The sequence below is a fragment of the Spermophilus citellus genome (assembly GCF_964194105.1).
Source record: "Spermophilus citellus genome assembly, chromosome: 9".
Lineage (NCBI taxonomy): Eukaryota > Metazoa > Chordata > Mammalia > Rodentia > Sciuridae > Spermophilus > Spermophilus citellus.
In genome coordinates, this window is record NC_138191.1 from 74,448,165 (window position 1) to 74,465,483 (window position 17,319).

Below are 17,319 nucleotides of genomic sequence, written 5' to 3' on the forward strand. Positions count from 1 at the left end.
TGTGGTGCTAAGTATCAAACCCAGGGTCTCGCACGTGTAACGCAAGCGCTCTACCGCTGAGCCAAAACCCCTTAATTTTTAAAAATATTTATTTAGTTGGAGATGAACACACAGTATCTTTATTTATTTTTATGTGGTGCAGAGGATTAAACCCAGTGCCTCACACATACAAGGCAAGCACATTACCACTGAGCCTCAGCTCCCCTCCCTCCTTTTTTTAAAGAGAGGGAAATAAGGGAGAACAATGAACTTTATTTCTCTTGATTCCAATAAAATCATTTGAGACCTGTTTTTTAAAGTTTATTTTGTGGTTAGAATGTGAAAGTAAGCTGAGTATGGTGGCACACGCCAGTAATCCCAGCAACTTGGGAGACAGGAGGATCCAGCCTTCAAAGCCAGCCTTAGCAAAAGTGAGGCAATTGGCAACTCAGTGAGACCTTGTCTTTAAAAAAAAATAAGGATTGAACTCCTCAGTAACCCCTCCCCTGAAAAAGAATGTGAAAGTAACAGCTGAATACATGTGAAAACAAGTTTTTATTTCAGTGAAATGTCAATTATTTCTTGCATTTTTCTGGGGGTGGAAGAGTGATCCCTATCTTCTTTTTTATTAGACTTTTGTGTTTAGTTCTAAAGACTTATTAAGTATGAAGATGTTACTAGCAGGCAAATGATGTCTTAATGATTCAGTAAGGCAAAATGTAACTTACAACCTAAAGAATTGATTAAAATAAAGATCATCAGACATTTTTTATATTAGGACACACTCTGTGGCATCAATAATTTTTCTGCTATTTTAGTTATGAAAAATAAGGTTTTTATTTTTTAAATTTAGTTTTAATTGGCAAACATTGTATATTTTTCTGGTTTTCATCATGGTGTTTTGAAATAATGTATACAGTATGGAATAGCTAAATCAAGCACTACCTCATGTACTTATTTTTTGTGGTGAGAACACTTAAAATCTACCATTGATGATCTTAAAGTATATGTTGTTGTTATTAACTGTAGTCACTAAATTATATATCTCTTGAACTTATTCTGCTTGTATATTTAAAAGTCTCTATCCTTTAAACACCTAATCTTCCTGCCCACCAGCCCCTGGTAAACAGTATTCTATTCTCCCTTCTGTGAATTTTAACTTTATTTTGATTCTACATTCAAGTTGAATATCCCTTATCTGTAATTTTAGGACCAAAAGGGTTTCAGATTTTGGATTTTATATGTAGATATTTATAGTGAAGATAGAACCCAAGTCTAAACACAAAATTTGTGTTTTATATGTATGTTGTACACATAACCTGAAGGTAACTTTATATAGTATTTTTAGTTCTTTTATCAAACAAGGTTAGGTATAAATTTCCCCACTTCTGACATCATGTCAGGGATCAATAAGTTCTGATCTTGTAACATTTTGAATTTTGGGGATTAGGAATTCTTTTTTTTTTTTTAGTTGTAGATGGACACAATATCTTTATTTTTATGTGGTGCTAAGGATCGAACCCAGGGCCTTGCACGTGCTAGGTGAGTGATCTACCACTGAGCCACAACCACAGCCCAGGAATTTTTAATCTTGTGTGAGATCATATGGTATTTGTTATTGTGTGCCTAGCTTATTTCCTAAACACATTGTCCTCAAGATTAATCTATATTGTCACAAATGGCAGGATTTCCTCTTTTTAAAGACTGAGTAATTATTTTCTATTGTGTACATGTATCAGTTTTTTTTTTTAATTAATCTGTATATGGACCCTTGGATTGATTCTGTATCTTGGCCATCATGAATAATGCTGCAGTGAACATGGAAGGGCGAAACCTCCTTAACACACTAATTTAATTTTATTTTTTGGATACATACTCATAGTAATGGAAGTGCTGGATCATCTGGTAATTCTGTTTTTAATTTTTTGAAGACCCTCCAAATAGTTTTTTATAATGGCTGTTTTTTATCATGGTATGCCTAGGTTTCCTTATTCTCCTTATACTTACCTTTTTTCTTTCTTTCTTTCTTTTTTCTTTTTTAGATTTTTCGGTTGTAGATAGACACAATACCTTTATTTTATTTATTTCTTATGTGGTGCTGAGGATCAAACTCAGTGCCTCACACATTAGCCAAGTGGTCTACCACTGATCATGATTACAGCCCCTTTTATCTCTCTGTTAATAATCATTCTTGAGGGAGGTGGTACCTCAGTGTGGTTGTGATCTGTATTTCCCTCATGATTACTGATGTTGAGCATTTTTCAGATACTTGGCCATCTTTTGAGAAATGTCTTTTCAGGTTCTTTGCTTTTTGTTTTGTACTGGAAATTTAACATAGGGATTCTCTACCACTGAGCCACACCCCCAAGCCTTATTTATTTTGAGACAGGGTCTCTAAATTGCCCAGGCTGGCCTTGAACTTGTGATTGTCCTTGACAGCCTCCTGGGTAACTGAATTACAGGTATGCCACCTCATCTGGCCTTTGCCTACTTTTTATTGGGTTGTTTTCTTACATATTTGGCTACCAACCTCATAGCAAATGTATGGTTTGCAAATATTTTCTTCCATTCTATAGATTTGTATTTATTTGAATGCTTGTTTCCTTTGCTGTACAGAAACTTATTTATTTTTGTGGTACTGGCAATTGAATCCAGGGCCTCACACATGCTAGGCTTACCACTCAGCTATATTCCCAGCCCTGTACAGAAGAAAATTTTTTAGTTTGATGTATTCCCAATTGTCTGTGTTCACTTTTGTTTCTTCTACTTTTAGAGACATGTCCAAAAATCATCATTCAGACCAATGTCAGGGAGCTTTTTCCTTACGTTTTCTTCTGTTAATTTTTCAATTTCAAGCCTTATGTTTATACTTTTAACCCATTTTTAGTTGATTTTTTAAATTTTAATTTGTTATATATGACAGCAGAATGCATTGCAATTTATACTATACATATAAAGCATAATTTTTCATGTATCTGATTGTTCACAAAGTAGAGTCACACCATTTATGTCTTCATACATGTACTTATAATAATGCTGTCCATCTCATTCCACCATCTTTCCTATCCCCATACCCCATCCCTTCTACTCCTTCCCCTTTGTCCTATCTAGAGTTCTTCTAATCCCTTCCCCCATTATGAATCAGCCTCCTTCAATCAGAAAAAGTATTTGGTATTTGGATTTTTGGGATTGGCTAATTGACTTTTATATACGATGAGCCTCTAATTTCTTCTACCTGTAGATATTTAGTTTTCCCAACATCCTTTGTCAAAGAAACTCCTTTCTAAACACATGGATTTATTTCTGGGCTCTCTGTTCATTGATCTGTCTATTTTTTTTTATGTCAGTAGTATGCTATTATGATAGCTTTGTAGTGTATTTTGATGTCCATGTTATGGCTCTGACTTTTGTTCTTTTTGTCCAAGATTGCTTTGGTTATTTGGGGTCTTTTGTGTTTCCATACAAAATTTAGGATTATTATTTTTTTCTCTGTTTGTAAAAAAATGACATTGGAATTTTCGTAAGGATTACATTGAATCTGTGCTTCACTTTGAGTAGTATAGACATTTTAACAATGCTAATTCTTTGTGTCTTCAATTTCTTTCATTAATATTATACATTTTTTTCAGTATATGGGCCTTTCACCTTCTTGGTTAAACTTATTCCTAAGCATTTAAAATACATATATTGTTAAAAGGGAGTATTTTCTTGATTTTTTTTTTTTGATAGTTCATAGTTAGAAGATAATGGTGCTGTTGGCTGTTGTTTGTTTGTTTGTTTTCAGTGTTGAGGATTTAACACACACCTCACACATGCTAGGCATCTAGTGTTTTTATCACTGAGCTACACCCCCAGTCCTGTATGCTGGTTTTATATCCTTCACTTTCATTGAATTCATTTGTTCTCAACTGGTGTGTGTGTGTGTGTGTGTGTGTGTGTGTGTGCGCGCGCGCGCGCGCGCGCAAGTTGATACATAGGCTTTAGAGTTTTTTAATATATAAGGTTGTGGTATCTAACAGTTTAACATTTTTCTTTCAAATTTAGATGCCTTTTATTTCTTTTTATTACCTATTTGCTCTAGCTAGGTACTACAGTTATATAAGTGGCAAGAGTGGGCATCATTTCTTTTGTTCCTAATCTTAGAGGAAAAGCTTTCAGCTTCTCACATTGAATAGGATGTTAGATGTCTTTTATATGTGGCTTTTACTGTGTTGAGGTACATTTCCTCTGTACCTAATTTGTTGAGAATTTTTCTCCTGAGAGAATCCTGAGTTTTATTAAATGCTTTTTTCTACATCTATTGAGATGTTTATGTCATTTGTCTTCATTCTGTTAATGTGGTACTTCACATTTACAGATTTGTGTATGTTGAAACATCATCCTTGAACTTGGTGAATAATCCCACTTTATCTTGGTGGGAATGATCATTTAAATGTGCTGTTGAATTTAGTATTTTCTTGACCATTTTTGCATCTGTATTTCATCAATGATATTGGCCTTTAATTTTCTTTTTTTGGAGTATCATCTGGCATTGTTATCAGAATAATGCTGTAAATTAAGTTTGAAAGTATTCCGTCTTCAATTTTTTTTGGAAGAGTTGGAGAATGAGTCTTCTTTTTTACATGTTTGGTTGAATTTAACAGTGAAGCAATCTAATCCTGGGTTCTCTTTGATAGGAGACTTTTTAACATTGATTCTTTTGGGGAATTAAACTCAGGGGCACTCAACCACTGAGCAGTATCCCCAACCCTGTTATTTTGTATTTTTTATTTAGAGACAGGGTCTCACTGAGTTGTAAGTGCCTTGCTTTTTGCTGAGGTTTGCTCTGAACTTGCAATCCTCCTGCCTCAGCCTCCAGAGCCACTGAGATTATGGGAGTGTGCCACCTCTCCTGGTTTATCATTGATTTTTGTTAAAAATATTACTAATGTTCCTCTCTTTAATATGCTAATTTTTTTCTAACTAGATTATATATATATATTATTAATTTTTTATATTTTTTAGTTGTAGACACAGTACCTTTATTTTATTTATTTTTATGTGGTTTGAGGATTGAACCCAGTATCTTAAACATGCTAGGCAAGCTCTATACTGAGCCATAACCCCAGCCCACTAGATTATATTTTTACTTTTATGATTTTTTTCATTCAAAGCTATCTAAGTGAAAAGTTTTGTCCTATAAGTTCTAGCTTAAAGAGTGTGTGTGTGAAATAACTAAAATGGAAAATATTACTATATACAATAACAACATTTTTTTAGTTAAGTTTTATCCGAAACAATATAGGTGGCATTAGGAATATGGTAAAGTATAAATGGAGTGAACCATTACTATCAAGTGCCTATTGAATATCTTTAATAAACTAAGCTCAGACATACTTACATTCATAAGTAAACATATTCAGCAAGGTATGAGAGCCAGGAAATGGATACAGAACATAGGGTATTGAATTGCTTGAATTGCCTGTTCTTACGTGGCTTACTAGAAATATTACTTCTGGTCATGACAAAATAATTTTGTTTTCTTGATTTATGGAGGCTTTAAAAATATATCTTATAAAGTTGTTTTTGTTTTTGATACTGGGGATTGAGACCAGAATTATATCTCCAGTACTTTTTATTTTTGATTTTGAGACAGAGCCTTGCTAAGTTGCTGATGCTGGCTCTGAACTTTTGATCCTCCTTCCTCACCTTCATGAGTCACTCATTATAGGCACATGTCACTGTGTGTGGCTCACAAAAAAAATTGTACTGCAGCCTGGCACTGGGACGCATACCTGTATCCTCAGCGGCTTGGAAGGCTGAGGCAGGAGGTTAGCAAGTTTGGGGCCAGCCTCAGCAAATTAGTGAGGCCCTAAGCAACTTTGTGAGACCCTTTCTCAAAAAATAAAAAGATCTGGGGATATAGCTCAGTAGTAGAGTAACCCTGAGTTCAGACCTCAGTACCTGTCTCCTAAAATTATACTGCAGTTTTACATTGCCTTTACTTCTTAGGTTTTAGTTGGTTCTTTTATCTCAACTGTAAATAGTAGTTTCTTTCTTTTTCTTTTTTTTTAGAGAGAGAGAGAATTTTAATATTTATTTTTTAGTTATCTGTGGACACAACATTTTTGTTTGTATGTGGTGCTGAGGATCGAACCTGGGCTGCACGCATGCCAGGCGAGTGTGCTACCGCTTGAGCCACATCCCCAGCCTAGCAGTTTCTTTTCTAAGTGTAAAGAGAATGAACTATTGGTAATTCCTAATGAATATATTTCTTTTTACTATATTTTTTTCTTTTGGTAGTGCTGAGGATTGAACTCAGAGCCTTGCATATGCCAGCCCCTTGTATTTATTTTTAAAATTAACATAGCATAATAATTCTGAAATCTGGCTACCTATTAGAAATCATTGGTATATTGTAAAAGTATAGGAATGCCTAGCCTGACTCACCCCAGAGAATCTGATTTAATTGTTGAATCTCAGTCATCTGTATTATTATTATTTTTAAAGCCCTGCAAATGATTCCTGGTTTGAACCGTTGCTGTATATAGAATAATTTTAGAAACTATTTAAGATGTCATATTGAGACCAAAGTTTGAAGTTAAAAAGAGACATGTTAAGTTGGTTTTTCAATTGAAATATTTTTGTTATGCATTTCTTTTTATTTAGCTTTAGGAAAAAGGTTTTTCATTGTTTGTTTTTTTAAGCGGTACAAGGGATTTAACCTAGGGCTGCTCTACCTCTGAACTACATCCCTAGCCCTTTTTACTTTTTCTTCTGAAAACTAAGTTGCCTGGGCTGGCCTTGAACTTGTGATCCTCCTGCCTCAGTCTCCTGACTCATTGTGAATATTACAGATGTGTTCCATCACACTTGCCTAGGGAAAAGCATATCTTTAATTTGATATCTAATTAAAATCAGATGCCTTTTGATTTTTTTGTGGTGTTAGAAATTGAACTCGGGGTTTCATGCATTACAGGTAAATGCTGTATCACTGCGTTAAGTATCCAGCTCTTAATATTTATTCAGTATAATTTTATTATAAGCTATAATAATAATAAAACATTCTTAAAATATTTATAAGCAAACAGCAAAGTATAATTTTAAACTGTCATTCCAAAAAGTTATATAAGAGGGGTTTATAGAAATATGTTGTTTTGATTGTTTATTTAGCCTTATTTTGAAGAACTTACTGTTTAATATCTAATAGTTTTCTTTAATCTTCATACATTTAATCTTTGTTTTTTTTTTTAATTTTTTTATTGGTTGTTCACAACATTACAAAGCTCTTGACATATCATATTTCATACATTAGATTGAAGTGAGTTATGAACCCCCAATTTTACCCCAAATGCAGATTGCAGAATCACATCGGTTACACATCCACAATTTTACATAATGCCCTATTAGTAATTGTTGTATTCTGCTACCTTTCCTATCCCCTACTATCCCCCTACATTTAATCTTTGTATGCTGAAAGTCAACAGTAAAATATATCTTGTAGAATTAATTTAAATTTTTAGATAATAATTATTTTTGACTAATAATTGGCTTCTGTGTCTTAGTAGAGCACTTTCCTAGCATGCTTAAGGCTCGGGCAAAATCTCAGTACTGAAAATAAAAATCAGAAGTGTCTTTAATTATCAAAGATTATATTAGTTGATATAGATTTATTCTCAAATTAGTTTAAGATCTATGTAAAACAGATTATTTTTCTAAAAAGAGTTTCTAAGAATTTTAAGTGATGTAATGCATCTGGAATAGATTTTTCCCAATTGATATTTGTTCATTCATTAAGGAAATATGTAAGAAGTCCCTTCTTTATGTTAAAGGAATGTTGACTACTTGGGCTATATCAACAATTAGTCACCTACTTTAATGAAATGTGTGTATTATAAATAATTTGTTACAAGTCTTATATATTTTTGTGTGCATTTGTCTTTCAGGTTTATTAATTTTTCTGGAGATTTTCTTTTTGTAAAAAGAGACAAACAATTGGTGAAACAAACAACATAAATTAATTACGTCAATAAGAAAGTATTTGCTGAGATCACCAAGGTTTCTTCCCTTTCCCTGTTCAGAATTTGATACTGAAATAAAAAGCATATAAACTGACATTTGGTTAAGTTCATACAAACTAAAGAGTTTGAGGGGAAAAAACTTTAGTCTGTATAAATTTTATATTGTCTTGTTAAAAATGTAGATTCCTAGGTCTCTACTCAAATGCTTTTAGAAAATTTGGGATAGGGAATAGGTACTTGGAGGTTTAATTTTTCATCGTGAGGATATGTATAAAGATGGTCCTTGGATCACTTTGAGAAACTGCTTGCCCTTATAGACTTCTTTCACTTTTAAGATGTTGCTGTGGCCCTACATTTTGTGGGGGTAGAAGAGAAATAACATCTTTACTTTTTTGGAGAAAGATATTATTTTGGAAAGAGAACATAGCAGAGATAGGTCCCTGAGAATATCTTTCATCATTTCCTTGATTCTAAGAAACTCTTGAAATCTTGCAGGTTTTCTGATGATTAATTTGAAAATAGGTACTGTTTGTGCAAATATAATTTTTTTTATTGTCTAAGTAGTCTAGAAGAAACTTGAGTTGACAGTATCTTGAAGAATTAGGCAAGCTCTAGAATTATTTTTTTCTTTGCTAGACATGTGATTTTTAATCTGTGTTCAGTCCTGAGTTTGACTAATTTCACAAACCTTGAAAGTGAATGAAAAATTGCAGTGCCCTGCTAATTATGCTCATAAATAATGTAAAAGTATTGATTGTGTCCATAACTGCATAAATTGTGTTTAATTAAGTATAAGTTGTCAGGCATGGTGGCACCTGCCTTCCCAACTATTTGCAAAGCTAAGGCAGGAGGATCATTTGAATCCAGGACTTTGAAAACAGCCATTGAAACATAATGAGATCCTTCTTGGTTACTTGTGACTTAAGGTTCCAAGCATTTCAGTGCTTGGCTGGGGGTGTGGCTCAGTGGTAGAATACCCAGCACATTCAAGATCCTGAAGTTTGATTCCCAGCACTACCAAAACACAAGCCAATAAACAAGTATTTCAGTGCTGGGGTAATTACTTTTGGTTAAAGCCAGTGCTTTAGGACTATAGATTTTTTTATTTTATCCATTAGCCAGTATGCACTGTGGGCTGCTGTTGCTTTATTCTGAATAGATGGACAACTGGTCACTGACATAGACATATATTTCCTGATCTTGCTTTTTTTTCTTTTTGGTACTGGGGATTGAACCCAGGGTTGCCTTACCACTGGGTTACATCCCCAGCACTTTCTTGTTTTATTTTTAAGACTGGGTCTTGCTAAATTGCTGAGGCTGGTCTCAAAAGTTGCATTTCTCCTGAGCCTCCTGAATCACTGGGGTTACATGTGTGTACCACCAGGCCCTGGCAATGTCCTGTTCTTTAAGTGCTTAGCTTTCTCATCAACATTTTTTTCCCTCTCTTTTCCCAATGCCTTTCCTTTTGAGAAATGGAAGAGGAAATTTCTCACACTTCTTCATATTGGTAGCCTGGTAAACAGAGTTTCCAATTAATTATATTTGGGGGCCTCTTAGGTTCATAATTAGCTTTTGTATCACATATAAAACTTCTTTACTCTTATTAAGCCACAAGATGAACTGACTTCTGCTTCATAGAGAAAGTAAAAGGCAATAGAACTGAACTTCTTCAGCCAATGTCTTGCCAGGAAACCTACATGTATATCTGCATGTGTACCTATCCTATGTAAGCATACATAGTAGCCTATCAATTATGCTCTTGGAAGTCAGACTTAGCTAGGTTCAGATCCCCCACATGAAATCTTGAAGTTTTGTTTATCTTTTATTTATTTATTTTAGTACTGGGGATTGAACCCATGGGCACTTTACCATTGAGCCACAACTCCAGCCCTTTAAATTTTCATTTTGAGACAGGGTCTCAGTAAATTGCTGAGCCTGGCCTTGAACTTGGGATCCTCTTGCATCATCCTCCCAAGTAGCTGGGATTACAGGTATGCACCACCATTTCTGGCTTGTTCCTTAGTATTTAAAGGGTAAAAATAATTATAGAACTACTGGTATCATAGTATCTTATAAATACTAAATCTTCAATGAAAAATGATGATAATTATTTTTAAACATATGGATGGGAAGGACTCTGTCTTCATTGGAGATTAATACTTCTGTCATGGAGTTGGGTCCCATCCCCTACTTTTTAGGTATCTTGTTCTATTTATTTTTACTTTTGACTGATTTTGCATTAATCATCCTTTCTAATCACCACTTTCCCATCAGCACTTAAATTTTCCTCATTTAAAAATCATAATTTTGCCAGGCACAATGGTGCACGCCTATAATCCCAGTGACCCAGGAGGCTAAGGCAGGAGGTTAGCAAGTTTGATGTCAGTCTCAGCAATTTAGTGAGGTCCTAAGCAACTTAGTGAAATCTTGTCTCAAAAAATAGAGGGGGACTCTAGCTCAATGACGAAGTGTCCATGGGTTCAATCTAGTACCAAAAAATAAAAATCATTTCAGGGCTGGGGTTGTGGCTTAGTGGTAGAGCACTCACCTAGCATGGGTGAGGCACTGGGTTTGATCCTCAGCACCACATAAAGATAAATAAATAAAGGTATTGTGTGCATCTACAACTAAAACATTTTTTAAAAAAATCATTTCATATCATTTACTTTTGCAAATACTATTCTACTTATTCTCTTCACAGTTAAATTTCTTGAATAAATTGATTCTACTTTCCATGTGTTCATTTTCATTTTGTCTAAAACCATTGATATTTAGCTGTTATCAATCTAGTTGCCCATTAATCCACTGAGGTGACTCACGAGTATCTTTGTATGAAGTCCAATGGATTCATCTCATTGATTTTTCATTTACAGTATGTTTCGTAGTGCTACTCTCCTTTTTGGAATACTTTTTTCAGTTTCTGTAATTTTTTTTTTTTTTTAAACAGTCACCAGGTGCTGTAGAGGTCATGTCATAAATCTCAAGTTTACCCATTTGCCTCTGTGTGTCTCCTTTTTACTATCTTAATATAGTATCTTAATATAGTCTGTCTGTCCTCAGGTTATTACAACAACTCATTAATTGGTCCTCCTTTAGAGCCTTGCTTCACTCTAATCCATTCTCTTTCTGATGTGAATGATTTTTGCAATGGTTTTGTTGTTTCCCAGCTTAAAACTCCTTCATAGCAAGTCAAGTCTTGGCTTTACAGAACCCTGTATAATTGATCCCTTTCTTCCTTTTGAGCATTAAGTCTTTCTTCATTACCAGTTGCACCAAACTTCTTTCTGTTCTTAAGTGTCATGCTTTGCCCAGAAGCATTTGTGCATAATGTCCCTTCTATTAGGAACAACGCTTGAACTTTTTCCTTGCTACTCCCTTTTCTAGCTATTTCTCTATCTTCTTTCTGGTCTCAGTTGAAATTATTTTAGGTACCTGTCTCTGATTCACAAAGATTTTATCTGATGCCCTCTCATATTGTGTGCTTCTTTCTTTCTTTTAATATTTATTTTTTAGTTTTAAGTGGACACAATATCTTTATTTTACATTTATGTGGTGCTGAGGATCGAACCTAGTACCTATTACATGCTAGGTGAGCACAATACCACTGAGCCACAACCCCAGCCTTTGTGCGCTTTTTTCTACAGCACTGAACACCTCATATTTACTTTTTTATGTTGCTTCCCTGACTGATACAGGAAAAGGCCCTTTTCTGTTTTTACCACCATTATATTCTGAATGCTTAATATAATATTTTATTCAGTAAAAGAATTAATGGGTAAGTGAATGAGAACTTGGTAGTTCACCAGGAATTTGGAACTAAGAGGAATTTACTTTGGCATAAAAGTACAGAAATGTTTATGTCACTGACTGAATTCTTCTATTTAAACCAGGCTGATTTTTCCTGTGTATTGTCAAGAGTTCCTCAATGTCTGGATTGCCTTTTTAGCCTTACTGGTTGTTTCAGACAGATGTTCTATTCTACCCAGAAAGAACTATTTATTTCCTTCTTATCCAGATTTATTTGTAGAGGGTATTCAGGATCCCAGTCCTAGGTAAGGACTGGTTTCCCAGAACATCTGCCTTTGTTAGGCCCTGGACACCACCTTTGATCCTCTACAGTTTTAGGCTGTCAAAAGCATTGCTCAGCCTCTCAGCCTCCTCTTCTGTGTCAGAAAAATTGCTTCAGGGTGAAAGATAAAACATTCTTTATCTTTATCATTCTGTTTTTTATCTTCCCTTGGCTCTTGACCTTGTAATAACTCACAATTTTCTTAGCTCTTTGATGCTTTTAAGACTTTTATAATATTTTTCCAGCCTTTTATTGGTTGTTTTCATTGAAGAGTTTGTCCTTAATTTGCCTAGTCTGTATTTTCCGGAAGTAGAAATTTGTCCCTGCTGAGCATTTAGTTTTAGTTATTATACATTTTTATATGCTTCCTTTTCAGTTACATACTCAGTTTTTGTAGCTTCCTATTCTCTGAAGATATTTTCTTGCCTATCTTCTTATTCTTTGTGTCTTGCTTTCTTTATATTCTTTCTTTATATGCTTGTTGAATGTGAGCTGTTTGCTTTCTTTGGGAAATTGTATATGGTTCATCTTTGAGGCCTAGGATAAAGGAAGATGCATTCCTTTAGAAAGGATTGCATGTTTCTGTGGGGTGGATGGGGTTGTATAGGAGTCTAGGACCCCTGTCATAAACTTTAATTCTGCTTTATTTTTTTGAGCCTCCTAGGTAATATGATTTTTTTCCAGTTCCCATAGAATTTTTTCTTTCATAAAGGAGTAGAAAGTATCATATTATGCAGCTCCTATTTCACCAAATAGATGATTCTTAAATTTTGTGTTCTGTATACTTGAAATCATGTATATACTTTGTGAGTTCATTATTTTGCAGAAAGTTAAAATCTACTCTTGATTGAAATTGTGGGGTAGTTAGAGTAAATTCAGGCACCACCACCACCCCCGAATTGTTTTAAATGGGTAAATTGCTAGATTGGCCGGAATTTGTTATTTTTACAGTGCTCTGATTTTTATTCTTAAGAATCAGTTTACATAGTTTTGTCCTGTTGAATGATATCCAGCATATATCTTTTTTTTTTATTGGTTGTTCACAACATTACAAAGCTCTTGACATATTATATTTCATACATTAGATTGAAGTGGGTTATGAACCCCCAATTTTACCCCAAATGCAGATTGCAGAATCACGTCAGTTACACATCCACAATTTTACATAGTGCCCTAATAGTAATTTTTGTATTCTGCTACCTTTCCTATCCCCTACTATCCCCCCTCCCCTCCCTCCCCTCCCAACTTCTCTCTCTACCCCATCTACTGTAATTCATTTCTCTCTTTGTTTATTTTCCCATTCCCCTCACACCTCTTATATGTAATTTTGTTTAGCAATGAGGGTCTCCCTTCATTTCCATGCAATTTCCCTTTTCTCTCCCTTTCCCTCCCATCTCAAGTCTCTGTTTAATGTTAATCTTTTCTTCCTACTCTTCCTCCCTGCTCTGTTTAGAGTTGCTCTCATTATATCAAAGAAGACATTTGGTATTTGTTTTTTAGGGATTGGCTAGCTTCACTAAGCATAATCTGCTCTAGTGCCATCCATTTCCCTGAAAATTCTATGATTTTGTCATTTTTTATTGCTGCATAGTACTCCATTGTGTATAGATGCCACATTTTTTTTATCCATTCATCTATTGAAGGGCATCTGGGTTGGTTCCACAGTCTAGCTATTGTGAATTGTGCTGCTATGAACATCGATGTGGCAGTGTCCCTGTAGCATGCTCTTTTAAGGTCTTCAGGGAATAGTCCGAGAAGGGCAATAGCAGGGTCAAATGGTGGTTCCATTCCCAGCTTTCCCAGGAATCTCCAAACTGCTTTCCAAATTGGCCTCACCAATTTGCAGTCCCACCAGCAATGTACAAGTGTACCCTTTTCTCCACATCCTCGCCAGCACTTGTTGTTGTTTGACTTCATAGTGGCTGCCAATCTTACTGGAGTGAGATGGTGTATCTTAGGGTGGTTTTGATTTGCATTTCTCTGACTGCTAGAGATGGTGAGCATTTTTTCATGTACTTGTTGATTGATTGTATATCCTCCTCTGAGAAGTGTCTGTTCAGGTCCTTGGCCCATTTGTTGATTGGGTTATTTGTTATCTTATTGTCTAATTTTTTGAGTTCTTTGTATACTCTGGATATTAGGGCTCTATCTGAAGTGTGAGGCGTAAAAATTTGTTCCCAGGATGTAGGCTCCCTATTTACCTCTCTTATTGTTTCTCTTGCTGAGAAAAAACTTTTAAGTTTAATTAAGTCCCATATGTTGATTCTAGTTGTTAACTCTTGTGCTATGGGTGTCCTATTAAGGAATTTGGAGCCCGACCCCACAATCTATAGATCGGAGCCAACTTTATCTTCTATCAGGCGCAGAGTTTCTGATTTGATATCAAGCTCCTTGATCCATTTTGAGTTAACTTTTGTGCATGGCGAGAGAAAGGGATTCAGTTTCATTTTGTTGCATATGGATTTCCAGTTTTCCCAACACCATTTGTTGAAGATGCTATCCTTCCTCCATTGCATGCTTATAGCCCCTTTATCAAATATAAGATAGTTGTAGCTTTGTGGATTAGTCTCTGTGTCCTCTATTTTATACCATTGATCCACCCGCCTGTTTTGGTACCAGTACCATGCTGTTTTTGTCACTATTGCTCTGTAATATAGTTTGAAATCTGGTATCGCTATGCCGCCTGATTCACACTTTCTGCTTAGAATTGCTTTTGCTATTCTGGGTCTTTTATTTTTCCATATGAATTTCATGATTGCTTTATCTATTTCTACAAGAAATGCCGTTGGGATTTTGATTGGCATTGCATTAAATCTATAGAGAACTTTTGGTAATATCGCCATTTTGATGATGTTAGTTCTGCCTATCCATGAACAGGGTATATTTTTCCATCTTCTAAGATCTTCTTCTACTTCTCTCTTTAGGGTTCTGTAGTTTTCATTGTATAGATCTTTCACCTCTTTAAAAAATATGGAACGCTTCACGAATTTGCGTGTCATCCTTGCGCAGGGGCCATGCTAATCTTCTCTGTATCGTTCCAATTTTTTAGTATATGTGCTGCCGAAGCGAGCACTCCAGCATATATCTTTACTTATTTTTCTTATTTCCTTTTGTTCACCTGTATGTACCTGTACAATGTACACACTTGTAAAATCATTAGTTAACTCATCTGATCCTAAGTTTTTCTAAACCTCTTTGCCTTTTCTTCGTACAAAGTAGTTAAACAAGTGCATTAATTCTTATGACATCTAACTTCATCTGACTGTTCTCAGTGTTCATAGGGCAATCAATTGCCTTTTCTACTAGCAAAGTATAATGAAACACTTTTTCATATGTTTTTTAAAAAATATTTATTTTTTAGTTATAGGTAGACCACAATATCTTTATTTTATATTTATGTGGTGCTGAGGATCAAACCCAGTGCCTCACTCATGCTAGGCAAGTGCTCTACTTATGAGCCACAACCCCAGCCCTTCATATGTTTTTATTTAAGAAAATAAAACTTGGAAAAGTTAGAGTAATATAAGCATCTGTATATCTTTAATTTAAATTTATCACTTGTTAACAACTTAATATTTGTTGTCTTCTTATTTCATTATCTCTTCCCTCCCATCTTGTATAATTATTTATTTTGTTGTTGTTGTCAAGCCTCATAAAAATAGGTTGTAGACTACTTGGGAGGCTGAGGCATGAGGATTGCAAGTTCAAGGCTAGCTTGGGCTACTTGTCTAAAATGTTTTTGAAAAGCAGGGTAGTAGGAGCTGGGGTGTAGATCTATGGCATTTCCTGGCATGTACCACATGGAGGGAAAAAAATAATGACTGCAGCCTGTGTGTGTTTGTGTGTGTGTGTGTGTGTGTGTGTGTGTGTGTAAGAATTGAACCCAAGCCTCACATATGCACGGCAAGTGCTCTGCCACTGAGCTGCACCCTGGCTCTTGTAGACTTAATGCTCTTACATTTTAGTATGTTTAAATATCATTATCATACTTCAGCAATTTAACGTTGGCACAATAAAATGGTTTCATGCACAATCTTTCTTTAAATTTTTTTATTTATCTCCATAAATATTAGATAGCTATTTTTCCTCTTGTGGAAACTAATCCAAAATTGTGCATTACATTTCCTTGTCATACCTTTTATAGATGTTGTAGAACAAGGGTTAAAAAACCTTTACTTAAAGGGCCATATAGTAAATATTTTAGCCTTTGTAAATTAAATAAGTGTGGTTTCTGTTGCAGCTACTTCACTCTGTCCATTATACATATAGATAGACTTCTGTCTTTTTGTATTTAATGACATGATTTAATGACTTTTGAAGAATTCTATCAATTTTTTTGGCCGTATGTTTCTAATTTGGATTTTAAAAAATGTTTCATTTGTCTTTTAGAATTACAATTGCCTCTATAATACTAAGATTTATTTCTACCATAGAAATGGGAATTGATTCTTTGAAAAAGATTATGAAGCAGTTGAAAATAATTTTTTTTCCGTTGTCCTTTCCCGTTTCACTTTATCCTACCCTCCTCCTTCTCCCTTGCCTTATTGATTGCTGTGTATATAATATTACTTCCTAGAAATTAGACAATAAAATTAACTTCAAGTTACTAATTCCTTGATAGTCTCAGATATCATGATTTAAAAAAAAATTTTTTTTAGTTGTTGATGGACCTTTATTTTATTCATTTATTTTTATGCAGTGCTGAGAATTGAACCTAGTGCCTCACACATATGAGGCAAGCACTCTACCACTGAGCCACAACCCCAGGCCCAGATATCAGGATTTTTACCTATATTTTTTTTTATATATAAATGTTTTTATAATCACAGAAATAAATAAAAACTCAAGCAGACTTAGATACTGAGAAGTAGTGAAAATAGCATAGATATATTTATAAGGGCATTTGTATTTTAGCCAAATATAATTCTACAGTATAAAAACTAATGTCCATGTTGAAGGCAGTAAAACAAAAGTAAACACTTTGCCACAGATAAGCTCAATATCCTTAGCATTGTGTAAAATTCAGAGATTCAGCTTTAGAAATAGATAATGTATCATTTTAATGCAAAGTTGACCTTTTGGGAATGTTATAATTGTATTTGCATCTATGCAAAAGCATATAGAATTTTTTAAGTTATTTTCTTACTTGGTTAAGTGAACAGCATAAGTGAAAGTAGCATGTTTTATTGATATAGAAGAGTTTTCAGATTTTTAATGTTTTCAAATTTCCTTTAAATATCTGGAGGAACATCTTTGGTGATTGGGTGCTTA

At 34.5% G+C, this 17,319-nt stretch overlaps 1 protein-coding gene across 9 annotated transcripts in view; it reads left to right on the plus strand.

Moving 5' to 3' along the window:
• The window catches only part of ZZZ3 (zinc finger ZZ-type containing 3), a 110,511-nt gene that overhangs the window by 67,311 nt on the left and 25,881 nt on the right, over positions 1-17,319 (plus strand). The window lies entirely within an intron of this gene.